The sequence below is a fragment of the Nelumbo lutea genome, chromosome 6 (genome assembly GCF_056320005.1).
Source record: "Nelumbo lutea isolate HS-2025 chromosome 6, American lotus-T2T, whole genome shotgun sequence".
NCBI classification, from domain to species: Eukaryota; Viridiplantae; Streptophyta; class Magnoliopsida; order Proteales; family Nelumbonaceae; genus Nelumbo; species Nelumbo lutea.
This window is the reverse complement of record NC_142689.1, coordinates 68,098,747-68,126,662: the sequence shown is the minus strand read 5'-3', so window position 1 is coordinate 68,126,662 and position 27,916 is coordinate 68,098,747. Positions and strand designations below refer to the sequence as shown.

Here is a 27,916-nt window from a genome sequence, read left to right as displayed (position 1 = left end):
GCACTTAGGGGGCAAAGCCCTTGCCCAAAAAGCACTTCGACAAGAGTATTATTGGCCAACAATGAAGGCAGATGCCATTGAACTCATTAGAAAATGTGACAAATGCTAGAGACATGCCAACGTTCACCACCAACCCGCTGCTGACCTCAAGTATCTCACCAGTCCGTGGCCCTTTGCACAGTAGGGCATCGATCTACTCCGGCCATTCCCGCCAGCAGCGGGTGAAAGGAAATTCTTGTGGTAGCAATGGACTATTTTACCAAGTGGGTAGAAGCCGAACCCCTCGTAATGATAATAGCCCGAAATGTCCAAAACTTCTTTTGGAAAAACATCGTATGCCGCTTCGGATTACCTCGGGTATTGATTTTCAACAATGGCAAATAGTTCGAAGACATCAAATTTCAAGACTGGTGCCAAGACATGGGAATCCAACAGAACTTTACTTCAGTCACACACCCTCAAGCAAACGGTCAGGCAGAAGTAATGAATAGAGCCATCCTCTATGGATTAAAGGCACGCTTGGACCGAGCTAAAGGTATGAAATATCAAAGGTGCAAGCACCTCAGGTTTAAACCCTATGAAGCATAGCTCGCCTCAATACGTTGGTTGGACTGAGGAATAACCAACCAATGCATAGTTCAAGCATACATAGTAATCACTTCGCAGTATTCCATAGATGCCTTAATCGTTAAAACACAAATCGGGATAACGACTACCAAAGAGTCCTACTTTGGGCATGTAGCTTTAATAGCTCATATGATGAGATTGCTTTAGCAAAAATAAAGGGAGTTCATCATACTCAGAAGAAGGAAAAAACTTTCATTGTCAAAAAAAAAAAAAGAGGAGGAGAAAGGAAGAATAACAAGTGTAGTAACCGAGCTAAACAACTCGGGAAAGGTTTGAGCATCACAAGGCACAACCACCCGACCGAAAACTTGTGAAAGACTAGGTTTATGGCACCCGAAAGCCACCAGAAGCCTAGAGAAGTGCCACCTTAAGGATCCGCCTCCTCATCCTCTGGATAGTCAAGCTCCTCTTCATCTGCTTGGTCCGCTGTCTCAAGAGACAAACCTTTCATAGTAATGCCATTGAGGTTGAGCCCGGAGAACTTCTACTGAACCAGCCACCAGTAGAGCTTAAACCCTGAGCGGTACGAACTCAAACCATCCTTGATGATTCCTCCCTATGATATGCACTCTCTTCAGTAATTCGGGCGATTTCAGCCTCTTGGTCATGGATGAGCAGCTCTTGAGACTTGCTCCCCTTGTGGGTGTGATGGAGCTTACCCCGGATCCGGTCGAGCTTGCCCTGGAGCTTCTAGTTGGCAGCCCGCTGGTCGAGGGCATCGACGCGGTGGATGTGCGTTTGGAGAGCCTTGGCATGGATGGCGGAATTTACCTATCGACGAAAGAGAAGATCAGAAGACAGTGAAAAAGGGCATAAGAAGAGAGAAAAAGGGAAAAAAGTCACTTACCACCATGCAATGAGCGGAGGCGAGCGCGGAGAGGTGGGAATTTACTTACCGATGCCCAGGACAACATCGTTTTCCGAGTCTCAGGGTCCAACTCGGCCCCAGGGTCCTGGATGGCGCCCCTCCAAGCAGTGGGGAAGGGCCACACCTCGGGGTTACGAACCACAAAGTAATCCAGTTTCTAGGTGGGAATCTTATTCGGTAGCTCGTACAAGAGCTTATAGCTGCGGTGGGGAGGGAGGTAATAAAAGCGCCTCTCCGGAGGAACCCCAGGAGCAGTGTTCTTTATACAAAGAATAGAGACAAAAATATCAAGGTCCAAAGGAAGGCAGTACTCGTAACATCGGGATATAGTCCCAACCATGTTTCGAATGGCATTGGGATGAAGCTGGTTAATGGTGACGTTGAAGTAATTTAACACCTCCACTATCAAGGGGTGCAAGGGGACGCAAGTCAGCCTCGAGTTGTTCCTGAAAGATTACTATGTCATTGGGGCCATGCTCCCAAGGAAAGTTGCCAGTAGGGAGGCTGTAAACCAGGTCCTCAGGGAGGCAAAAGTAGCGGATCAGAGATCGGAGTCTCTCCGCTGTCATTAAGGAAGGACCAAAGGTATCAGGCTCCCTCCCCCTAGAAGTAGATGCCATGTCTCTAGACGCCTCCCGAGCCTCTGGGATCTGCTCCTAAGCTCCTCCCGAGCTCGAGGGAGCATCATCATCCTGGCTATCACCCCTGTGATAGGTATGGTATGGGTACCCAGACATGGCCGACAACGATTGGGACTCACCAAAGTAGGCAGAACGGAGTAGACTGAGGAACTCGGGTAGACTAGATGAAGTGCGTGACCTCATAATCCAAAGATAGCAAGATGGCATGGGAGAAAATAGGGCCCGAGGGGGCCCCCTATTTATTGTCTCCATCCTTTCAAATTGACAGCCCGGTTCAAAGTAGATCTAATGGTCCGCGGGCGCCCTGACCGCATGCCTTCTTAAAACTGAAGGCGATTGACTGCACATCTTCCATAATTAAGGTAGTCACAGCCGCACGACGTCTAGAGTTAAAGGCCACCTCAGCACGTTTTCGGAATCTGAAAAATCAAGGAAGTCAAAAGATCTTTTGATTCCCGCAATGCATTTAATAAAGATAGTCAATCAAGTTTGAATTTCGGTCAAATCAGTCCATTACACTTCATAAACTCCCCGCGCTAAGGCGGTACTCTTAGCTCGAGGAGTGGGGGGAAATTGATGAAGGATGATTTGACCCAACTTATGAAACGGTGACACATAGACACTGGCTCAGCGTGGAAGACAGTTCAGCATTGTGACCCAGTACGGCCAGCAGACCCATAAAGTAGCTCGCTACATCGTAGCGCGCAAGAGAAGCTCGCCACAATGCGAGCTCCGGGTTCCCCAAGCTACCTCTAAAGGGATATTCCGAGGCAAATTTAGCTTGTGAGCTAAGAAAACCAGCTCGCTCGAGCTCCCAAGTAGGCAAGTCATCTCGATGACCAATTCTACTAAGGGTACCCCTGAAGTATTCCGAGCTCGCTGTAAAGTAGCTCACAAATGGGCCGCACGAGCATTCCTCAGAAAGCTTCTATCTGACAGGCCGTACCAATCAGACTATGCCATATCCCTTACTAACGGCATAGTCTCTGTCCTTTCGACAGTCTGCACCCACGTCCCTCGGCAGGCGGAGGCGTGCCTGTCACTTTGGAGACGTGTCACTCACCCAGGCAAGGGGTACATCCCAATGGCCACATGCATAGCCCTGACAGGTAACGGCTATGGCAGGGGTCTGGTGGTGGTTATGCTTGATCTCGTAAGAGCGCCTCTATAAAAGCCCTCAGGGCAGAAAGGAAATTCTCTCTCTCTTGAAAAATCTCTAATCTCTCGAATATAGTAATAAAGCGCGACCTACACTCTTAGCCTTCATTTTCCCTTTGCTTCCTATACCCAATACTAACTTAAGCATCGGAGTATTCGCACCGGGTAAAATCCCTGGGAATCCTTCTTTTCATCTTCTCAGGTACTGTTCGTTGCCGACCAGGAGCCAGACAACAGCCAATTAGGAGTGCCCAGATCGTGCCGCATCAGTCCCTATTTTATAAGGTTTAAATTATAAATTGAACTACTACTTTTCACTTCATTCAATTCCCTCTATTTAAATTTTATATTTTATTTTATAAATGAACAATAAAAAGATACACCAAAAAGTTAAATATTACAAAAATAAGAATCTAGCCAAGAAAATAGGCCTATCAATAATACTTGAAACTTTACAACTCAATCCAATTATCATATATTTGGATGATGTGTTTATGTAATCAAATGTGGATTATCCGATTAATAATAAAAAACAAAAAAAATACATAAAGTTTATAGAAAAAAATTGGATATGTAATTACTATTATTATCATCATATAGAATTACCACGTGAAATGCACATGCAAACACACTAGCAGGTGTGTGTTTGTGTGTTTATACATATTTGATAATGTTAAATTGTGCTATACAAGACGGGATAGCACATCCCCAATCGTCCGCTAAACAAATAGAAATGGTTGCATATTTATTTAAACGAGCTCCACTAAACAAGAAATTAGGACTATTATTTGGACCACAAGTCTGATTTAATATAATAATATTCTTTGTCATATTTGGGGAAGTTTGTGCTAGTATTCTAGCCTTTGTGATAAAAGTGGAGCTATTGTTGAGGACCTCTGGGTCTAGTGTTGCACTACACCTTGCCCATGGCAGGCCATGGGTGTGCCCAATTTGCTGTCTTGGTCCAAGCCAGCATGCCTCTCCATGCTCCATTACCCCCACCTTGCATTCTCCTTAATTCTCTCTCTTCTCCCCTTCCCACCACTCCCATACATTAAGCAAAGGCAACAAATTCTCTCACTATTCCTAACCCAATTACCTAAAAATATTCTCTCACTCCCATACAGTCAGATCAGAAAAATCGGGAACCAGTGAGGTGATCAGTTTTGTTTTCCCCAAAAATCGGATTATCCCCAAAAATCCCTAGATTTTGTTCAGCGAATTGCTGAACCGGGCAGTTAACCATTTGAATCATTCGAACGCTTTTCACCATTTTTAATTTCTTTTATTTTTTTTTGTTAGAAGGGGCCTAGCATTCCGTTTGAACGAAGGGACCGTTCGACCTGGTAACCAGACCCCCTGACCAGTTCAGTCACCAGGTCGGTTTTTAAAACCATGAAATTATTCCAATCCTCTATCACCTAAAATCATTCCTAAAATATCTCCATATATTCTCTTCTTCTCAAATAGTCTCTTAATTTCGATTGCACCTCCCTACGATTATTTTCTTTTCTTACTTTAATAGCATTCCTCTACATTTTTCTCATCTTTTTCTTTCAATAATTGTTTGAAAAATGGGTATGGTGCATAACAACTCTATAGAGATGTGTATGAATAAAATTGGCCGGAATAGTTATATTCCACCTCCATGTCTCTTCTCCTAACTTCTCTTCTCTTAACCTTCTACATTTTCTCCATTTTTCCACATCCATGTCTCTTCTCTCTTCTTTTAACCATCTATGTTCTCTCCATTTTGCTTAGTTTACCATTTCCCGTCCATATCATCCAAGCTCTTTTATAGGGCCCATTACAAACCTATGCTATGGAGAGATGTTTCATAGGATTACATTATGCAGGGCTTTTCAAATATTTCATTTTTCTCCAAAATTTCAAGGACTGAAACATAAGAGAGCTTGAGAGAGTTGAATTTATTGGACTGCCTTAATTATACTCAAAAGGTGTTTGTCTAATCGATATTTTATCTTTTGAAGTTTTAAAGATTTTAGCTTGTTCCATTTCTTGAAGGTGCATGATACATTTGGCTTAATGTGTATTATCACCTAACATGAAGTAGAGAGTCACAACATTCCTCAAGTTAGGATTATGAGATTGATACTTAAGTTGCTAATTTCTAAAGATCGATACTTAAGTTGCTAATTTTGACTACAAAACACCTTCTGTACTCCTGTGTCATAGAATAAATGCCCTATAGAGCATTTTGGGTAACCTACAAATAGGCAACGACTGGTTTTAGATTCTAAATTGTCAGTCTTGTTCTTTTAACATGTGCCGGACAACCCCAAATCTTCAAGTGTCTCACGCTTGGTTTCTTATTGGTACAAAGCTCATACGGAGTCTTCAGAGCGGATTTGATTAGAACATGGTTTAGTACGTATATCGTAGTCTCCAATGCGTAACCCCAAAAGGCTGCCAGTAATTCCGAGTGTACAAGAAGTGATCGGACCATATCCAATAAAGTCCAGTTCCTCCTCTCTGACACACTGTTTAACTGTGGTGTAGCAAGAGTAGCTAGTTGTGATACTATCCCATTTTCCTTTAAGTAGTCCTTAAATTCGTTAGAGAGATTCGCCTCCTCGATCTGATTGAAGGGCCTTATGTATCTCCCCAACTGTTTCTCGACCTCTTTCCTGAACTCTTTAAACTTTTCAAAAGATTCAGCCTTGTGTCTCATTAGGTACACGTAACCATACTGAAAGTGATCATCGGAAAATGCTATGAAATAAACGTGTTGTTTACGTGTCCTAACATTCATGGGACCATATACATTAGTATGTATAACGTCAAGTGTGCCTGTTGATCTTTCAGGCTTACCGTTAAATAGTCGTTTCGTCATCTTACCCAAAAAGTAATGTTCACAGGTTGGGAGATATTCTACAGTTAGAAAATCCAAATGACCATCCTTTACCAACCTTGTGATACGATCTATGTTAATGGGGCCAAATCGGTAATGTCACAGGCATGTGGGGTTAACTGTATCACGAGTTCTTTTCTTGGGGTTCTTGTCCGATGTAGTTTCGGTTATATTTGTTTCCAAAGAAGGATAGAGAACATAGAGACCATTCTCTAGTTCTCCATATGCGAGGAAATTTGTTATTCCTTTTGATACTAATCACATTACTAAAGAGAACAGAATAAACACCCACACACAGTTTTGAAACAAAAATCAAATTTCTTCTCAAATTGGGTACACAAAGACAATTTTTTAATGTAATTATTCATTTTCTGAAATACAATTCTACAGTTTCTATGGCTGTAGCTGCAACGTTTGCAGAAGTCCCCAAGTAAAGAATCACTTCACCATCACTCAGTCTTCTGTTTGTCCTGAACCCCTGCAATGTGTTACATGCATGAGTAGAAGCATGGAGTCAATACACCAAGAAGCAAAAGTCACCAACATATTGGTTTTTGTGACAAAGGATTCGAAATTACCTTATTTCTTGGTCTCTAGGTACTAATGACAGTTCCTCTTCTAGTGGTCGATCTGTTTGCAGAAGTAATAGGCATCTGATGCCTTGTCCTTCCTCTGGTTTTAGGCTTGCTAGTTTTCTTCTGAGGTTTCTTCTATGCCTTCCTCTTCTTCTTGCTCGATTTGCCACTTTCAACAAGTATGGCAATGGGTTCATCCTTTTTTATCAGTTCTTCGGCCTTCTGCAACATATTGTTGAGTTCCTGAATGCTAACATTTAGCTTGTTCATATTGTAATTCATTATGAACTAATAGAAGAAATGAGGTAAAAAGTTCAAAATGACATCAATTTTGGTGACATGATCTAGCCCAGATCCAAAAGCCTCTAGTTCATTGATATATCACATCATCTTAAGACAATGATCATGAACTATCTGGTGTTGGACATTTGTACGGTAATTGCATAGGAAGAGATACATGAGAGCCCACACTTTAATTGAATAGAGTAGTAGCTTTGCAAACACGCACCCTATGTGGGGCTTCTTTTGTAAGCAGTCCTTGGAGTACTGAAGCGACATTAGTGGGAGTTTGCTATTATGAATGGATTTTTTTCTAGGATGAAAAAAACTGCATGGTCAGCAAAAATGATATACTTTTTTCTGAATCAATCACATTGGTAAACACCCCCTTAAGTAAAAGTTTAAAAGAATTCAAATAAATAAACAAGCTAAGTTGGTAAAAAGAAACACTTGCAATTTTGTCTTGGGGCAGAGTTGAGGGCTTGTGGGCACCAATTAAAAGCAAGTGCACAGTTTATATAGTAAGCCCACCCACCTAGCCACGTTATATGTCCAGGTGAGAAAAGGATGGGTAATGGATGTGCGGTCTGAAATCCAGACACAGAATATGTATCCCCAGCGACTCACTCAGTGCTTCCCTTTGACTCTTTTGTATTGTTGTTTCACGAGATTATTTTCACTCTTCAGCAGTACAGTACAGTAGTACTTCAGTTATCACCAACAAGTTCAGTCTATGAGTTGGCACATTAAATTAGATGGACCCGGTATGTCCTCTGCCTAACCAATTGAGAAGAAAGAAATCCAACATCCCATATGACGCCCTGATATCTCCATGAGGCCATCATATATTCACTCAACAATCTATCATGCCAAGTTGCCAAACTCTTTAATCTTGATGGAACTTAATAGTCCAATCATCACATGACTATGCATCCCATGCAACCCGACACAAGGAAAGCTACTCTTCTCTGGCAATTCTATATAACTAAGTTATGGCCATTCCTCTCTCTCCATCTCCAAAACAATCTCTCTTCTCTTCTCAGAAACCTCAGCAAATCTCTTCCTTCATCCTCAAGGCCCTTAGTTTTCTCAAGCTCACACAACAAAACATGATCAACAACAGGAAGCTTCTTGCCATGGCAAGAAAGTGGCAGAAGTTGGCAGCCATCGGCAGGAGAAGAATCTCATCACCAAGAACTAAACTGCAGAGGGATGTGGATGAGTGCAGCGCAATGGTGGCTGTTAAAGACCACTTCGTTATATACACGGCTGATCAGAAACGTTTTGTTATTCCATTGACGTATCTCAACAATCCCATCTTCATAGAGTTGCTCAGAATGTCTGAAGAAGAGTTTGGACTACCGAGTGATGGGCCAATCATATTGCCATGCGACTCAACGTTTGCAAAATACATCATCTCGATGGTGCAAAGACGTCCTTCAAGAGAATTAGAGAAGGCCTTAATTATGACCCTACCTATAAGTCGGTGCTCATTATCTTCTTCTCTCCATCAAGAACTGGGTATTCGGCCTATACCTGTAAATGGCTTTTGAACAAGTCATATATTGCTTTGACCCCTGGGATCACTGGGGATCTTCAGTATTTGTTTTTTTCTTTTTTTGAATTTGTAAATGATTATACATACACAAATACAAGTTCTGTTGCTGAATCTTCAGCAGAATTTTTGGATGAAAATGATATCGAGCTCACTTTTACTCGTGCAAATATATGTTAGTGTTTCCATACTAGAGTAATACCTGTTCCGGCAACCTGATCCTTTATCTTGAGAAGTCCCTCTTGTTTAACTAAAGTATAATTGTGATTGTACTTTAAATGGTGGGTTTTGGTCTTCTATTTAATTGGATTTTTGGTTTTAATAATCCTTGAACTTTGTAAAAAAGAATAAAGATAAATTATAAAGACCCCCTTAATTTTGTAATATGGGGTTAGTGATATATTCTCTGCTGTACCTTTTTATACAATAAAGACTCCCCCTGAACTTTAGCTGTTAGACAAAGACCCCCTTTTGTTAATATTCGCTCAGCTAACTTTGAAAAAATTCTCATCACACTGTTTAAAGTTTTTTATATGTCCAAACTACCCTTTTTATACTATTCATTATATTTTCCATTGAAGTTATTTGAAATGGCTAAAATAAAAACGACGGCTGTAAAATCAGAGCTTTTCTGGTTTATTCTTTTTCTGTATTTTATTCATTGAGAATACAGATATATATATATACATGAATACAGCCACCGAATCTCCTAATTTTACAGGGACTCAAACCTATATTTACTATCTGAACTATATAAGATAAGGATAAGAAGATATATACAAAGAATATATACTGAACGGAGACTCCTAATTCAATCCCAACAACGGCTTTGAAACATTCAGTGGAAACACAACTGATCTATTTGCCTTTTAAAAACTTGGTATATGATCTGCTTACATTTTATAACGAAGAAGATGACAAAAGGATGAATTAGAAGACTTAACCATACAAAACATCAAGGCCATAATCATGATATGTAAAGTAAAACTCCAAAAGAAGGGAAACAATTATTGACCCATCAGACCAGATTTATATATTTTACCGTTTCTTCTCAATCTATAAAAATTATTAATTTTGTTTATATAATAGGAAGTGATGCTTTTGGTGGCAACAAGACTATCGCGGCAATCGAGTGGGCCATGGCGGAGTTACAACTCTAAACTCAGAAGAAATTGTAGTAACGGACTAAAAGGGACCCGGTGGATGGATCAGCCCACTAACAAAAGGGAGATGGAGCTTTTGATAATGTGAAAGAGTAAAATAGTAATAAACTGTATATTGAACTTTTCTTTTTAATTCACATTCTTAACATGAAACATACTTGAATTATTAATGCCTCCATTGTGGTTTGTGAAGCAGTATTACACGTAAGATTGGCTGCGAAGTCTCTCATTCCTTGCACATTCCTCCTGAAAAGCTTTAAGGGAAGAACAAAACCTTTGCTCTGCTATAGCTGCAGTATATTTCTACTAGAGGGCATCGCAAACTTTACTTTCTCCTCTGTTTGAAGCCCAAGCTGTACCATATCTAGTTTCTGTTGTGTACAGTTCACAATGCCCTCCAAAGAGTTGATAAAGTTTCACAAAACAATTGTGCTATTAATGGCATCTTGAAACTGTGAACTTATTGAATTCAATAAGGATGTTTCCTTTAGAATAAATTCTTCTTTTCTCCAATAACAGAGCATAATAGTTAAGTAGCATAGTGATGGAGGATGATTTGACCCAACCTATTGAGACGATGACACGTGGATTTGACTCAGCACGAGCAATAGCTCAGCATCACGGCCTGACCCCAGCTAAGTAACGAGCCTGTAGAGCAGCTCGCTACATCATAGCTCGCTATAGGGGGACCTTGCTACAACGCGAGCTCTAGGTCCCCCGAGATACCGAGAAGAAGGGAATACTCCAAGACTATTTCAGCTCGCAAGCTAGGGAAACCAGTTCGCTCCAGCAAGAACTGCCCCAAAGACCAACCTTGATGAGGGTCACCTCAAAATACTCCTAAGAGCTTGCTACAAAGTAGCTTGCTGTGTGACAAGGTATCTCGCTACAAACTAACTCACGACTAAGCAACGCAATGCTCTTAGGAAGCTTCTATCTGACGAGACCGTACTCATTAGACTGCACCACGTCACTCGACTGACGACGCAGTCCCTGCTCATTTGACAGTCTGCACCCATGTCCCTTGACAGATGGTGGCGTGCCTGTCCCTTTAAAATGTGTCACTCATCCAAGTGGATAGTACATTGTAATGATCACCTGCACAGCCCTGGTAGGTAACGACTGCAGCAGAAGCCTAGTGGCAATTACACCCGATTTGACAAGAATGCCCCTATAAAAGCCCTTTTATCGAAGGGGAGAACTCTCTCTCGAATTAGATCTGAACTTGAACTCTTACTTGCTCACGAGCTAATCTCGAGACATAGTGATCTAGCGCGACCTACACTCTTAGCTTTTTATGCTCTTTTCTTCTTCCCCAACATTCTAACTTAAGCTTTGGAGTATTCTCACTAGGTAAATTCCCCGGGAATACTTCACCTTCATCTTCTCAGGTGTCGTTCGTTACCAGCAAGGAGCCAGTCAACAACCAGCTAGGAGTGCCCGGATTGTGCCGCATCATTTGGCGTCATCTGTGAGATTACGCTTCTAAAAGCCTTCCTCTAAGCTTCTACAGCTCCTTCTTCCAGAAAACTCAGCATTCATGGCTTCTTCCAGCAATGCCGGACGTGGCACCAGTTAGAACGCTTCTGAGGAGCAGCCCCAACTTCCTACTATCTGCATCTGATAGTTTACCTCCCCCTCTCCACGGACGGGGTTCCCAGTCTGAACATGCCTCTTACACTGGCACCCACGGTCGCTCCACTCCCTTCTACAATTGGAGCAACCTTCGTTGAACCCTCAGTTGTGGCCCCAGCGGCCAACCCGAACCAGTTGGAGGAGTTAATGCAATGCATGCGAGTCATGCAAGCTCAAATGCAACAATTTCAACAGTTCCAACTCTACCAGCAACAAGTGCTACACCAGGTCTCCTAGTACTAATACTAGCAGCAGTTCCCCTCTCTGCCTTAGACCAAGCCGTCGCTTCCCCCTCGGCATCTGGCCACAAAGTAGACCAAGCCTTCCCACCGAAGTGAGCGACCTCCTCGCTGGGGAGATGCCTCCCAAGCTTAGGATCCTGCCAAGAGCCAAGCCTCCTCCCATAGCAAGAAGGAGAGGCCAGCTACCCCTGCCTCACATCCTGTAGGCAGGTCAGGGGCCACCCAGCCAACCAAGCCTGTATCACCCCGACCTTCGCAGTTCGACCTCCTGCTTGCGGAGAATCCATTCGAGGTCCTAGCCGTAGACTATAGGCAGGGCCCTTCGGTCTAGAGTCACCACCGGCAGTTTGAGCCTATCGAGCTCGGTGATACTCAAGCGTCAAGCACCAACGCTGAGCCAGCAAAGCAACAATGAAGATGTAGACGAGCTCACCGAACTACTACTCGAGTCTCTCACGAGATCAAAGGAAAAGATGAGGTATGCTCAGGTGAAGTGGAAGCTACCCCTCTCCTCTCAATCTCTTCCCCGTTATCTCCAGAACTCCTCACTGTCCCCATGCCAAAGGACTTCAAGCTCCCTCCTCTGGATATGTACGATGGGTCTTTCTATCCAAATGACAACGTAGACGCTTTCCAATCCCAGATGCACCTAGCAAGAGCCAGTGAGTCCTACATGTGCGCGGCCTTCTCCACCACATTCAAAGGAGTAGCCCGCACCTGGTACCGATACCTCATGCCCGGCTCAATAAGATGTTGGGCGCAGTTCGTGCAAGTTTTCACCTCTCACTTTGTCTCCAGCAAAAGGTGCCCGCAAACTTAGGAGAGCCTCCTCGGCAAAGTGCAAAAGGAAGGGGAGTTCATCTGGAGATACATCAAGCAGTTCAATGATGCTTGTTTGTAGATACCAGACCTGGATCCCACAGTTCGCCTCATAGCAGCCAAGCGAGGCATCACCCACAAAGAATTCAAGTGGCATGTAGTTGTCAACCAACCTTAGACTGTGACCGAGTTCCTCAAGCTCGCGGATCAGTTTATAGGGACAGAGGAGGAAATCAACTAGAAGGGTGAGCAAGCCCCAGAAAAAAGAAAGAGGGATCCAAAACCCCCATCTCAAGGCGATAGTAGGAAGAAGAAAGACACAGCTCAGAGGGCAAGGTCAGTCCAGCCCTTCTGAGCTCCAATAGCAGAAAGGGACTACACACCCCTCAACACAAAGCGGGTTGAGATCCTCATGGTGATCAAAGACGCCCCATACATGAAGTGGCCACCTCGGCTGAAGGCTGACCCTAGCGCCAGGAATAAAAATTTATATTGTAGCTTTCATAAAAATCATGGTCATAGTACCCAAAATTGTAAAAATCTCTACGATGAGATAGAAGAACTCATCCGTCGCGGATATTTGAGAAATTTTGTACAAAATAATAATAATAATAATAAAGCAAGTCAACAAGGGGAGCAAAGTAGAGATGCTCCCGAGTCCAGCAGGCAGGCTGAACAGCCGCAGAAGCAGCCCCAAAGAGAGACCAGTTCGGGGGACCATCCATGTCATAGTTGGAGGTTTGATTGTGGCGGGCTGCACCTCGACAGCAGCTCACGCATCAACTCGCGAGACCGGCACGGACGAGCGGAACCCACCGAAGTGACCAAGGACAGAAGACACCATCTTCTTTTCAGAGGATGACGCGCGCTAGAAAAGCAGCAAACAAGGGTCTACTGTAGATCCCAAAACCGAGACCGAGTACATTGCCACAAGTTAAGCTGCCAAGGAAGCCGTATGGATGAACAGGTTCATTCATGAATTAGGAGTAGTTCCATCCAGCACATCACCTATTCCACTATTGTGTGACAACACTAGAGCCATTGCTCAGGGTAAGGAGCCGCGAGCCCACTCGAAGTCAAAGTACATCGAGAGGAAGTACCATGTACTACGGGAGATAGTTGGAAGAGGGGGATGTCCTGATTCGGAAGTTAGCATCAACGGAAAATGTAGCATACCCATTGACTAAGCCATTAACACAGAAAGTGCTTGAGAAACAGGTGAAAATTATGGCACTCCGGCTTATACCCGATTGGACCTAATTGCAAGTGGGAGCTGTTAGACAGTGTATGCCCTTAGTTCCAATCAGCATGATATACATTAAGACATTTATTGTAAATGAATAAAATACATATTTGATTCATGTTATTATGGTGTGTTTCTGTGTAATACCCTTAAACTGGACACATATGAGACTTGTGTTAGTTTAGAATCTTCATAGCCATTGGATAGATCTAGGGAGATTTATCCTGCCAAGGCTGACACTGATGTACCACCAAGTTGGTTGGGGTGGCTTGTCTCAGCTGCCAGGGTGAGACCTGTGGTACATGCAGTATGGGTTTTCTTGAAACCCTAAATCGGATCAAAATTCCAGTATTGCCCTAGACCTTGGAGATGGATAGGCAAAACTAGAATGCTACACCTAACCCCTCAACTCGATTACGATACTGCACTAGATGTCGGATTGGGCTATCTTTGATGTGCTAATCAGTGAAATTCTTAGAGGGGGTCAAAACCTGGATAAGTTGGGACAATCCGAGAATTCATCTGAGTGGGTGATCATAGTGACAGGATCAAAACTTTTTCAGACAAAGTGAATGATCAGGGATGCACTCTCTCTAATGGAATCCTAAACTACAGGCAATTGATTTCAACCGTTGAAATTTGTTTTTGTTGCAAAATATAGTTATATAGAGATATACATATTATATATATATATATATATATATATATATTTATATTGTTTCAAAATGCTTGAAAAAGGTGTTAATTCCAGGGATCCATGTGAGTAGAGAGTGCAACACTGTACCTTGCAGCCGAGGGAGAGGTCCTCTCTTGTCGGGCAGTGTTTGATCATTAAGGGCTGAAAAGTTAAGTGTAAGACCATTGAGGGTTATACTTGATGAGCTAATCTTGCATTTGCCAATAGTCTTTAGGCCTTCATAAGATGGTTGGACCCAAGGACCATTTAATGTAAATGTTGGGCCCATTAAGAACTCAGACCGATGGACTTAGGGGTTCATTGTATTTAGTAGTGAATTCGGCCAGACCTTCTAACAGAGGTCAGGCTAAACCCATGTGGTTGATCTGTAGATCAATGATAAGGCCCCATGACATACAAAGAGAGCCAAGCTAGCCAACATTAAAAGGAAGTGAGCCTAAAAGCTTAATGGGCCTAAAAGCCCATTTCGAACTGTGTTAATTAGATTAATTAAATAGGGGTGGATCTGGGATTTTGATCAGTAGATAAGGAAAAGAGATTTACTCTTATCCACTTAAAGAGTCCAGATCCAAATAAAGATTTGGATCAAGTAACTCCTAATTTGATTAGGAAGGCTAATCTTTATCTACAAATAGATTATCCTTATCAGTTAAGGAGTCCAGATCCAAATAAAGATTTAGATCAGAAAATTCCTAATGAGAGTAGGAAGTTGTTTTCTTTAAGGCTATAAATAAGAAAGCAGGGTGAACCTTGAAAAGGCACTCACTCAATATAGAGAGAAGACAACTCAGTTAGACTGATCTTGCCTTTAGTTTTTTTTCTTCTTGCTCTTTCCGCACTACCCTGTTCGATCTCCAGTTCTTGGATTTGATCAAGATTCGATCTTGATATTGTTTCTTGCTAGAAGAAATAATTTAGAAGTTGTGCTCACCATCCCATTCGATTCTTGTTGAAGAATCACATGTTCATGGTGAAGAACTACCTGTTGATCCTACATCATCTTAAGATGTGTCATCTTCAGTGGAGGGAGGATTTGGTACACTGTTTGGGCGTGAACACCTATGTCGGGAGGAGCATTCTTGCATAGATTTCGTATCAGTTATATCCATTCCTAATTTTGGTTTCAGATTTAGTCCGGTTTGGTTACAAGTACGAAACTTAAAAATGCAGTTTTCTAAATTGGGAATAGGATTCCCACATGGGAGTAAAGAAATTTTTGAAATTTCACCCAACCTTCCTACAAGATTTGGCCATCCATATGATGGATCTCCCATCCCATTAAACTAGGCTAGCTATTCGGATGACCGTCAATCACAGGTGGCTTTGCTATTTATTTGGGTCATCACCTCATAAGTTGGAGCTCTAAGAAGCAACATATTGTAGCTCGTTCAAGCACAGAGTTTGAATTTCGGGCTCTTGCCAATATTGTCACTGAGGTTTTTTGGATTCAGTCTCTTTTGACTGATCTCGGGTTTCCAGTCTCCAAGCCCACGGTATGGTGTGACAATCTTGGTGCTACTTATCTTGCCGCTCATCCCGTTTTTCATGTTAGAACCAAGCATGTGGAAGTTGATTTTCATTTCCTCTGAGATCTTTGTTTGGATAAAAAATTATCCCTTCGGTATCTCTGCTCTGAAGATCAAGTAGCTGACATTTTCACAAAACCTCTAGCCACATCACGGTTCAGTCTTCTCCGGTCCAAGCTTCATATTCGAACGTTCAGCTTGAGGGGGCATATTGGAGATTACCCTCATAACCGAACCAGCTTTGGAGATAATCCTCCTGGAGGTTATCCTACCAGATCTAGAACCTCTAACCAATCCAGATCCAATATAGACTATGAGAAAGATAAGGATAAGGACTGTAAATCAAGATCAAGATAATCCATCATGTACTCTATCTAGCTTTCTATTGTTATCTTGTACATATCATTGTATGATCCGAACTCTTCACTATAGTCTATAAATACCACTAGCTTCGGTGCTGCAATTCACTGAAGTCTATTCCCTCATATCTCTCTCTCTATTTCTGTTATTTCTTTAGTTTAAACTATTCTTGATGGAGAGAAGAAAATAATGAGCATCGACTTGTAGTTAGGGTCAAACCTATGGCCTTCTCTAGTTCTCTTGAAGGACATCTTTGCACCATCGAGATGATGTATTTTTTGAACTTTGAGTCGCATGGCAATGTTATTGGATCATTGCTTTGTACTCCAAACTCCTTTTCAAACATTCTGAGTAAGTTTGCATTTGATAAATCTAAAATCTGAAATCCGAAAAGTTAAAAGATAAGTGACATCTGAAATTGGGTTTCAGATCTACTAATCAAACCCAAACTCGAACATAGGTGACATCTGAAAAGCAACATTTTCAAACTTCAGAGGTCTGAAAAGTGCAATCAAATGCCACATCACTCTATAAAGTTGGGATTACTGAGATACGCTAATGAAATAACAAAATGTCTCTTATCAGTTGTGTACACAATGAAGTGGTCCTTAATAGCCACCATTTCACTGTATTCATTTGCATCCCTATGCAGTTTAGTTGTCGGTGATGATAAGATTCTCCTCTTGCTGATGGCTACAAATTTCTGTCACTTTCTTGCCATGGCAAAAGCTTCCTATTGTTGATCATGTTTTTCATTGTGAGCTTGACAAAACTAAAGGTTTCAAGGATGAAGTAAGAGATTTGTTGAGGTTTTTGAGAAGAGATTGTTTGGGAGGATGGAGAGATCGATTAGCATGGCTTAGTTATATATATATAATTTCAAGTAAAGACAGGCTAGAGAAGGGTTAGCAGTCCTTCTATCATGTTCCATGGGATACATAGCCATGTGATGATTGGATTATTAACTACCATCAAGAGTGAAGATAGAAGTTGGCAATTTGGCATGACAGAATGTTGAGTAATCATGGTTTTATCATAAATGTGTAATTTTTTTGACATTTTTTGTAAGTTTTTATATTTATTTCTATTTTAAAAATACCTAACTACGATTTCGTATACTGATCAATTTAATTCGGATGGTTTAATTGCTTAAACACCACTTGGATTAGAAATTATGAGCTTAACTAATTTACATATAATAATTAATTCAAAGGAACTTCAAAACCAGTCATTTAAGGTCGAATTTGGAAGGTCATCTAGGAGAGAATATTCAATCTGATTTGGTGATTGTATTTTTTTTTTTCATTTGGACGGAGAGAAGATTCAATCTGATTTGGATGGTCATCTAGGAGAGAAGATTCAATATGTAATTTACATATAATAATCAACACATGTTGACTTCTGGAAGATTGAATGTGTATTAATTTGTTTTATAGGGCCCATTAAAGGATAGATCCCAATTTTCTATCCCATGTATAAAAATAAATGATTTAGTTTTAGAGCTAAAATGTTTAATTTATATTTTAATTCGGGTATTTTACAACATTAATTGCTATTTATCATATATAGCAATAGCATGGACAGAAATCACTGAATCACAATTCAACTTAGGTTATGGAGGTGGGCACTTCTCACGATATATACCAGAACAAGTACTACTCTTGTATGGGAATATATACTAACATACATTTGGATGAGTAAATGTTACGAACTCAATTTCATTTTCATTAAAAATTTCTGTTGATGATACAGCTATAGAATTTGTATATGTATAATTATATACAAAAAGAAAGAAGAATTGAAGATCATGGTCCTGATGGGCTATAGCAATGTTCAAAAGCCATTGACAAGTATAGGGCAATTTCCTGGTTCTTGGTGGAGAGAAGAAGATAATGAGCACCGATATGTAGATAGGGTCACAACTAATGCCTTCTCTAAGTCTCTTGAAGGATGTCTTTGCATCATTGAGATGATGTACTCTGCAAACGCCGAGTCGCATGGCAATGTGATAGGACCATCGCTCGGCAGTCCAAACTCTTCTTTGGACATTCTGAGTAACTCTATGAAGATGGGATTGTTGAGATACGCCAACGGAATAACAAATCGTTTCTGATCAGCCGTGTACACAACGAAATGATCTTTAACAGCCACCATTGCGCTGCACTCATCTACATCCCGTTGCAGTTTAGTTCTTGGCGATGTTGAGATTCTTCTCCTGCCGATGGCTGCCAACTTTTGCCACTTTTTTGCCATGGCAAGAAGCTTCCTGTTGTTGATCATGTTTTGGTTTGTGAACTTGAGAGAAATAAGGGTCTTGAGGAAAAAATTAAAGGAAGAGATTTGCTGCAGATAGGTTTCTGAGAAGAGATTGTTTTGGGGATGGAGAGAGCAATGGACATAGCTTAGTTATATATATAATTGCAAGCGGAAACAAGTCAGAGAGGAGTAGCTTTCCTTGTGTCGGGTTGCATGGGATGTATAGTCATGTGATGATTGGATTATTAAGAGCCATGCATCAAGACTAAAGAGGTTAACAACTTGGCTTGATGGCTAGATTGTTGGGTACGTGAGTGGTCCTGACCTGATGTACATGTGGGTATGGGGGCATCACATCAAATATTGGATTCCTTTCTTCTCGAACATCAGTTAGGTTAGACGACATACTGGGTCCGACTAATTTAATGTGCCAACTCATAGACTATGAAATTGTTGGTGACCGTTGGGACTGAAGTATTTGCTATACTGCTGAAGAAAGATGAGTGCACTGTGGGGACACATTCTTCTTCTTAATTTCACTCCACACATCCATTACTCATCCTTTTCTACTTGGATAGGTATCTGGGCAGTGGGCTTATTATATGAATCATGCCCTAAACTATGCCCCAAGTGGAAATTCCAACCTTTCCTTTTGTTTCCCTACTTTTTCCTTCAAACCAAACCTAGCCTTAACGTAACTTTGTCTGCCCAAAATTCAACTGCCATATATACATAAATGTAACTTTCAAGCCAACTAGGAATTTAGGTAGTAGATTTTCCAAAATCCATACGGAATTGACGTGTCAAGATAAGTACATGGACCTTCAATTAGGTTTTGGAAAATGTTGATGAATCCACCGTAACATCTATATGGGCCTTTGCCCATTGTTCCTCAAAGGCCCAGTTGGGAATCATAATTACCAGATGAATGGGAATTTCATGAATTGGTAATATTTAGATTTTAAGAGTCCTTTTGGGAGGGTTTTCCTGTGGTGAATATTTCATGAGAAAGCTTTTGTTCTTCCAGAAGGAGCCTTATATTTGCAAATTACTGAATTAAAGCGTGGACCTATGCATGTACCTGATCTTCTAATCTCATGCAATTAGGGACATAGTACGAAGATAGGATGGGTTTGTTTCTGGGTGGAGGTCCACTTGGATCTCACAAGGACACCATATCTTTCTTTTAGCAAACAGGGCACGGATTGTCCTGCATAGATACAAGAGGAGATGAGACAAGTTTATAGATGTTAATTGGAATGCATGTGCTTACAGGATACGATGTCAGGGTGGTGTTTGGTGCGCCACTTGAGGTTGATATCAAACTCTTATTTTCGTGCTCTTCGCCATAAATTCTGTATCTTGGACTACAATCTGTGGCAAAAAAAAAAAAAAAAACAAAAACATGGACCCACTGTTTATCTCTTTTTCTTCTCATGATTATTTGCACTACTATAATTTTGCACTAGAGCAAATAAATTTGCACTGCAACGAAACACAATCATAAATGGAATAAAAACAAAAATTATGTTTGGAAATTCACTTCTTTAAAATTAAAAAATTAAAAACATAACAAAAATATTGCCCTTATTCACTTCCAATCAAACCACCACCTTTTTTTTTTTTTATTGCAATGACATTCATGATATCTTAGCTCTAAATCTATAATTTTTTGAGAAGGTCAATGAGAAAAATCATGATATTGTGTTTTCAATTTAAAATATCAAACATATAAAATGGAATTACTGTTAGCAATAAACTACCGCTTCTTATATTTACATGAAGTCATCATCCCTCCGAGTAAGAGAATGGAAGAAGTAACAAGTGTAGTTAGATCTGCAACATGTGCACTGAGACCCCCTTTAGCAACTATAGCCACTCAACAAAATGGTGGATACATATGCATCTCTTTTAGGAAATTTGTTTCCTGAATAATCTTGGTTCCTTCCCAAATTCTCTCTCTTGATTTTTCAATATTTAACCCTCATGATTCTCTCTCTCACTCTAACATCGTCTATTTTTGCCTTAAATTAGTCTTTTTCATCATAATTTGAGGATGAAAAATGGCCGTTTTAATTTTTTAGTGTCTAAATTATATATTTACTTTTGGGTAAATTACAAAGACCCCCTTTGTATTATGCGGTCAGTTTCAAAGTTTCCCTTATACGTTTTTTTTTGCAACAAAGACCCCACCTAAGCTTAACAAAGACGGCCCCCCTTGGCCGTTAAGTCAGATGACAGGAGGCATTAAATTACCAAAATGATCTACTAAACATTTTCTATTTTCTTTTTCTTGCTCTTTTTCTCTTAAAACCTATTTAACCTAGGAAATGGATATCTAGTCTGGGAGAGTGATTTCGTTTGTTTTGATTGCTGGTTATCTTCCCTTCCATGACCAAAACATCATGGCCATGTACACAAAAAATTACTAGGGCGAGTTCCAATGCCCTTGCCGTTATTCACCCTGGAGCTTATTTAGTTTCTCTCTTGCCTTCTCCACACAAATCCCCTGACCAAAATAACAATTCCAGAAATCATAGAGAATCACTGTCTCAAGAAGGGATTCAAGCAGATTAGATTTTATGTGGAGAATGACCAGTTCCACAACATCGAGGATGATGGTGATGTTGAATTCGAGGCATCAGTATCGGAAACCGAGTCAAAGCCAGAGGTGCAGAGGCTGCCAAAACCCGGATTGGCTAGACTGACGAGCTTAAATGCATTAGTTCAACATCGTATCGTTTTCCTAGGAGGTTCAACCTCCATGGTGACATTGATCAGTCTTTATGGAACTAATTGGAAAAACTGAGGAGAACAATCTCAAATAGAACGTACTAATCCAGTATAAGTGTTGGTTCTCAGAATTATATGTTCAAATTCAGGAAAAACTTCGTTGAACTCATAAGTACTATGCTACCTAGCTATTATGCCCTGTTATTGGAGAAAATAAGAATTTATTCTAAAGGAAAGATCCTTATTGAATTCAATAGGTTCACAGTTTCAAGATGCAATTAATAGGACAATTGTTTTGTGAAACTTTATCAATTCATTGGTGAAGGGATGAGAAATCCATCATATGGATAGCCAAACTCTGCAGGTAGGTAGGCAAATTTTCAAAAATTTCTCTCTCCCATATGGGAATCACATTCCCTGTTTTAGAAAACTACATTTTCAATGATCAATCTTGAACCTAAATCAGACCAGATTTGAAACCAAAAGGTAGGAGAGGGATGTACCTGATACGGAGTAACAGTAACTCCCAACGAAGGTATTCACGCCCAAGGAAAACGCCAAAGACTACTCCCACTGAAAATGACACAACGTAGGGTAGAGCAGAATCAACAGGTGGTTCTTCAGCAAGAACTGAACTCTTCAATAAGAATTCGATGGATGGTGTGTGAACACGACTTCATATCAGCTTTTCACTAAAAACTGATATCAAGAACCTTTCTTGATCGCTCCTACAGGTGGAGATCGAACTGGCAATGGTGATAGTAATAGGAGGAGGCAAGACCATAAGATGGCACCAATCCAAATGCAGTTGTCTTCTCTCTTGTATCCAGTAATCTGATTGGTTAAATTGGGGTTCACTCTCCTCCTCTATTTATAGCCTTAAAGAGAGGTTCTCCTTAACCCATTAGAAGTTTCTTAATCCAAATATTGTATTTCGATCTAGACTCTCTTTAAGAGATAAGGATAATCCCTTATCTTATCTGCAGATAAAAATCATCTCTCCTAATTTGATTAGGAGTTTCCTAATTCAAATCTCTATTTGGATCTAGACTCTCTAAGTGGATAGGGACAATCCCTTATCCTATCTGTTGATCTAAATCCCAGAATTGCCCCTCTTTAATTAATCATATTAAACCAGTTCGAATTGGGCTTTAGGCCCATTAAGTCAGTGTGCTCACTTTTCCTCTAAACTGTTGCCCAGTTAGGTATCATTGTATGGTGTGAGACTCAAACATTGATCTACACATCAACCACATGGGTTCAGCCTAGCCTCTGTTATTAGGCCTGGCCGAATTCACTAGAAGAGACAGTGAAACCTTGAGCCCATTACCATAGGCTCTTAACAGGCCCAACATTTACACTAAATGGTCATTGGGTCAAACCACCTTATAAAAACCTAAGGACTGTGGGCAGATGCAAGATTAGCCCATCAGGTATTACCCTCAATGGTCTTACACTCAACTTCTCAACCCATAATGATCAAACACTGCCCAACAATAGATGACCTCTCCCTCGGCTGTAGGGAACAGTGTTGCACTCTCTACTCACATGGATGCCGGGAATTAAAACCTTTTGCAAACATTTTGAAATCATAATATATATATATATATATATATATAAATATATTTTATAAAACAAATTTCAACGATTGAAATCGGCTGCCGACAGTTTTGGTTTCCATCAGAGAGACTGCATCCCCGATCATTCACTTTGTCCGACAAAGGGGCTGATCCTATCACTATGATCACCCACTCAAATGAATTCTCGGACTGTTCCAATATACCCAGGTTTTGACAGCCTCTAAAGATCTCACTGATTGGCATATCAAAGACAACCCAATCTGACACCTAGTGCAGTATCATAATCGAGTCTAAGGGTTAGGTGTAACATTCCAGTTTTGCCCATCTATCTCCAAGGTCTAGGGCAATACTGGAATTCTGGTCCAATTCAGGGATTCAAGAAAACCCACACTGCATGTACCTCAGGTCTCACTCTGGCAGCTGAAACTAACTACACCAACAAACTTGGCAGCACATCAGTGTCAGCCTTGGTAGGATAAATCTCGCAAGATCAATCCAACGACTGTGAAGATTCTAAACTAATACGAGTCTCATATGTGTCAAGTTTAAGGGTATTATATAAAAACACACCATAATAACATGAATCAAATATGTACTTTATTCATTTACATTAAATGTCATAATGTATATCATTCTGATTGGTGCTAAGTGTTGTACATCTTTCACATTATCAAAAGCTCCATCTCCCTTTTGTTAGTGGGTGGATTCATCCACCGGGTCCCTTTTAGTCCGTTAGTACAATTCCTTCAGAGTTAAGAGTTGTAACTCCGTCATGGCCCACTCGATTGCCGCGATAGTCTTGTTGCCACCAAAAGCATTACTTCCTATTATATAAACAAAATTAACAATTTTTATAGATTGAGAAGAAACTGTAAAATATATAAATCTGGTCTGGTGGGTCAATAATTGTTTCCGTTCTTTTGGAGTTATACTTCACATATCATGATTATCGCCTTGATGTTGTCTATGGTTAAGTCTTCTAATTCATCCTTTTGCCATCTTCGTCATAAAATGTAACCGGATCAGATTCCTAGTTTTTAAAAGGCAAGTAGATCAGTTGTGTTTCCATTGAATGTTTTAAAGCCGTTGTTTTTATTGTAGCCATTTCAGCTAATTTCAATGGAAAATATAATGAATAGAATAAAAATGGTAGTTTAGACATATAAAAAACTTTAAACAGTCTGATGAGAATTTTTTCAAAGTTAACGGAACATTAACAAGGGGGTCTTTATCTAACAGCTAAAATTCAGGGTATTTTTTTTGTAAAAAAAGTACAGCAGAGACTTTGTCACTAACCCCATATTACAAATTAAGGGGGTTTTTATAATTTACTCTTTATTTTTTTTACAAAGTTCAACGGGTGTTAAAGCCAAAAATCCAATTAAATGGAAGGTCAAAACCCACCATTTAAGATACAATTTTGGATGTATTGTTATATTTAGCTTGATGTATTTATTTCATTACATCTGGAAAACAATATTTTATCCATAAAAGCACTCTTCAATTTGATGGCTAAATACATTGCAGACATGTTTACTTTTGGAAGACTATTTTTTTGGTAGGGTTCACATTCACAAAAGAACTCGGACTGGCACCCCATAGAGCATACCAACATGCACATCTTGAGATGCATTAGGAATATCTCCTAAGGGAGATGTTTCCAATACACAACTAGGATGTATTGTGGGGCACGTGTGGGGCATAAATTCCTCACAAAAGGGTAGATCCTGATTGGCAGTCCCAACCACTGTGTGTAAAATTAATGATTTATTTCTCAAGTAAAAGTATTTAATTTCCATTTAAACTTAAATTTTCTATAACATTAACTATTATTTATTATGTATATCAATAGCAGGGGCCAAAACCACTAGCGCAATCACAATTATAATTTAGTTAAACAAGAGGAACTCAAGATAAAGTGAGCTCGATATCATTTTCATCCAAAAATTCTGTTGAAGATACGGCAACAGAACTTGTATTTGTGTATGTATAATCATTTACAAATTCAAAAAAAGAAAAAAAAAATACTGAAGATCCCCAATGATCCCAGGGGTCATAGCAATATATGACTTGTTCAAAAGCCATTTACAGGTATAGGCCGAATACCCAGTTCTTGATGGAGAGAAGAAGATAATGAGCACCGACTTATAGGTAGGGTCATAATTAAGGCCTTCTCTAATTCTCTTGAAGGACGTCTTTGCACCATCGAGATGATGTATTTTGCAAACGTTGAGTCGCATGGCAATATGATTGGCCCATCACTCGGTAGTCCAAACTCTTCTTCAGACATTCTGAGCAACTCTATGAAGATGGGATTGTTGAGATACGTCAATGGAATAACAAAACGTTTCTGATCAGCCGTGTATATAACGAAGTGGTCTTTAACAGCCACCATTGCGCTGCACTCATCCACATCCCTCTGCAGTTTAGTTCTTGGTGATGAGATTCTTCTCCTGCCGATGGCTGCCAACTTCTGCCACTTTCTTGCCATGGCAAGAAGCTTCCTGTTGTTGATCATGTTTTGTTGTGTGAGCTTGAGAAAACTAAGGGCCTTGAGGATGAAGGAAGAGATTTGCTGAGGTTTCTGAGAAGAGAAGAGAGATTGTTTTGGAGATGGAGAGAGAGGAATGGCTATAACTTAGTTATATAGAATTGCCAGAGAAGAGTAGCTTTCCTTGTGTCGGGTTGCATGGGATGCATAGTCATGTGATGATTGGACTATTAAATTCCATCAAGATTAAAGAGTTTGGCAACTTGGCATGATAGATTGTTGAGTGAATATATGATGGCCTCATGGAGATAACAGGGTGTCACATTGGATGTTGGATTTCTTTCTTCTCGATTGGTTAGGCAGAGGACATACCGGGTCCATCTAATTTAATGTGCCAACTCATAGACTGAACTTGTTGGTGATAACTGAAGTACTACTGTACTGTACTGCTGAAGAGTGAAAATAATCTCGTGAAACAACAATATAAAGGAGTCAAAGGGAAGCACTGAGTGAGTCACTGGGAATACACATACTGTGTCTGGATTTCCGACCGCACAAACATTACCCATCCTATTCTCACCTGGACATATAACGTGTCTAGGTGGGTGGGCTTACTATATAAATTGTCCACTTGCTTTTAATTGGTGCCCTCAAGGCCTCAACTCTGCCCCAAGACAAAATACAAAATTGCAAGTGTTTCTTTTTACCAATTTCTCAGAAAAAAAGTAGATCATTTTTGCTGACCATGCAGTTTTTTTCATCATAGAAAAAAATCCATTCATAATAGCAAATTCCCATTAATGTCGCTTCTATACTCCAAGGACTGCTTACATAAGAAGCCCCACATAGGGTGCATGTTTGCAAAGCTACTACTCTATTCAATTGAAGTGTGGGCTCTCATGTATCTCTTCCTATGAAATTACGTACCTAATATAAAGGGCCTAGTAGGATTTCACAAGGACACCAATTTAGGGGTGGCTACGAGTCGATATATTCATGAGCTGTTTGAGCTCGGCTCATGAAAATCTCGGATTGGCTTGGTCTAAACCAAGCTTCGAGCTGAATTCAAGTACAATATATAGGTTCATTTTGTTTTCGAGCCAAGCTCGAGCTTAATAATGCTCGACTTGTGAGGCTCGTGAGACTATGTCTCCTTGGCTTGGCACCTTGGTTATTGAGGGAGGCCTCGACCACTAAGGATGACCTCGACTCAGCACCTCGACAATTGAGAGAGGCCTCAGCTCGGGACCTTGACAAGTAAGGGAGACCTCAACTCAACACCTTGGCTGCTAGGGAAGTCTCAGCTCGGTACTTCAACAGCTGAGGGAGACCTCGGCTCGGCATCTCGGATGCTAGGGGGAATTTGACTTAGCACCTTGGCTACTAGGGAGACCTTTACGCAGCAATTCAGCACCTGAGGGAGACCTGCAATCAAACGTAGCTGAGCTCAAACTTCTGAGCTTTTGACTCAAGTCGAGCTCGAGCTCAAGCCTCTAATTCGAATCGAGCTCGAACTCAAGCATGATAGTTTGTGAGCGAGCCAAGCTCGAATAACTAAATATTTGGCTCGACAAGGCTCGAATCCACCCCTAGACACCATATCTTAGCTAAAATGACAGGATTGCCCTTTTGATATTTGTAGGGTTAGGGTGTCACTTAATTTCTCCACTCGAGGCTGATAATAAATTCTTAGGCTTCATTCCCATCTTGGTGAATGTTTTACTTATCCGGATAAGTGCACTAATTAATGTTCTTTTGTTTTTGTTGTAAAATTATATATAATGAATGTTTTATCCAAAAAAGTGACGGGACAATAATATTATCCCATGATGTATTAAATTAGCAATTTTTTGATGCGGATGGATAATTAACCCAAGTGTTGGGAGGGTATTACTTTTCTAAACCAATTTTTTGTTTCTTTCAAACCGAACACAACCTTAAAGCCTTCCTTCCTGTTTAATTGGTGTGATCATTGACCAATGCTAAACCACATATTCTCATTTTAATAATCGATACATACTTAAAAACCTAACTTTCACCAACGGCCTAATCTGATGCATATATGCTATTATAAATGTTTGCAGAAAAGAAGTTAGGCATTTGTGAATGCAATGACCATATATGATAAGTTAAAATTGTGTGGCCTTTCTATTTTGTCAAAACAACTGTGACTCCTTGAAATATACAAAAATATAAAGTATTATCAGGTACATATGATCAAGTATTAATTAGAGATTTGGTCTCCACTGGTCACAAAGTTGAGTACAAAAATCCAGTAAGAAGTGTAGGTGGGTTATTTGATTCTTGACAGAGAGGTGAAGATAACGAGCAATGACAAGTGGTGAGTGACGCTAGGCTAAATCTTTAGACGGATGCCTTTGCATCAAATTGATGATTTTCTCAACAAAATCTGCTTTTCAAGGCAGTGTGGTAGGCCCATCGCTTGGTAGTCAAAACTCCTATTCAAGTATTTTGAGTAATTCTATGAAGATAGGATCGCTGAGATATGCCAATGGAACGCCTCTTATCGCTTGTGTAAATTACGAAATGGCCCTTATCTGCCACCAATTAGTTGCACATGTCCCCATCTTTCTGC

At 40.4% G+C, this 27,916-nt stretch overlaps 3 pseudogenes; 1 reads left to right on the top strand and 2 right to left on the bottom strand.

Annotated features, from left to right (window-relative positions):
• Positions 1-8,012: 8,012 nt before the first annotated feature.
• LOC148849436 (auxin-responsive protein SAUR67 pseudogene) lies at positions 8,013-8,573 on the top strand (annotated as a pseudogene).
• A 9,520-nt stretch (positions 8,574-18,093) lies between these two features.
• LOC148849435 (auxin-responsive protein SAUR64 pseudogene) lies at positions 18,094-18,540 on the bottom strand (annotated as a pseudogene).
• Positions 18,541-24,903: 6,363 nt separating this feature from the next.
• On the bottom strand, positions 24,904-25,347 carry LOC148849434 (auxin-responsive protein SAUR67 pseudogene; annotated as a pseudogene).
• Positions 25,348-27,916: the final 2,569 nt, after the last annotated feature.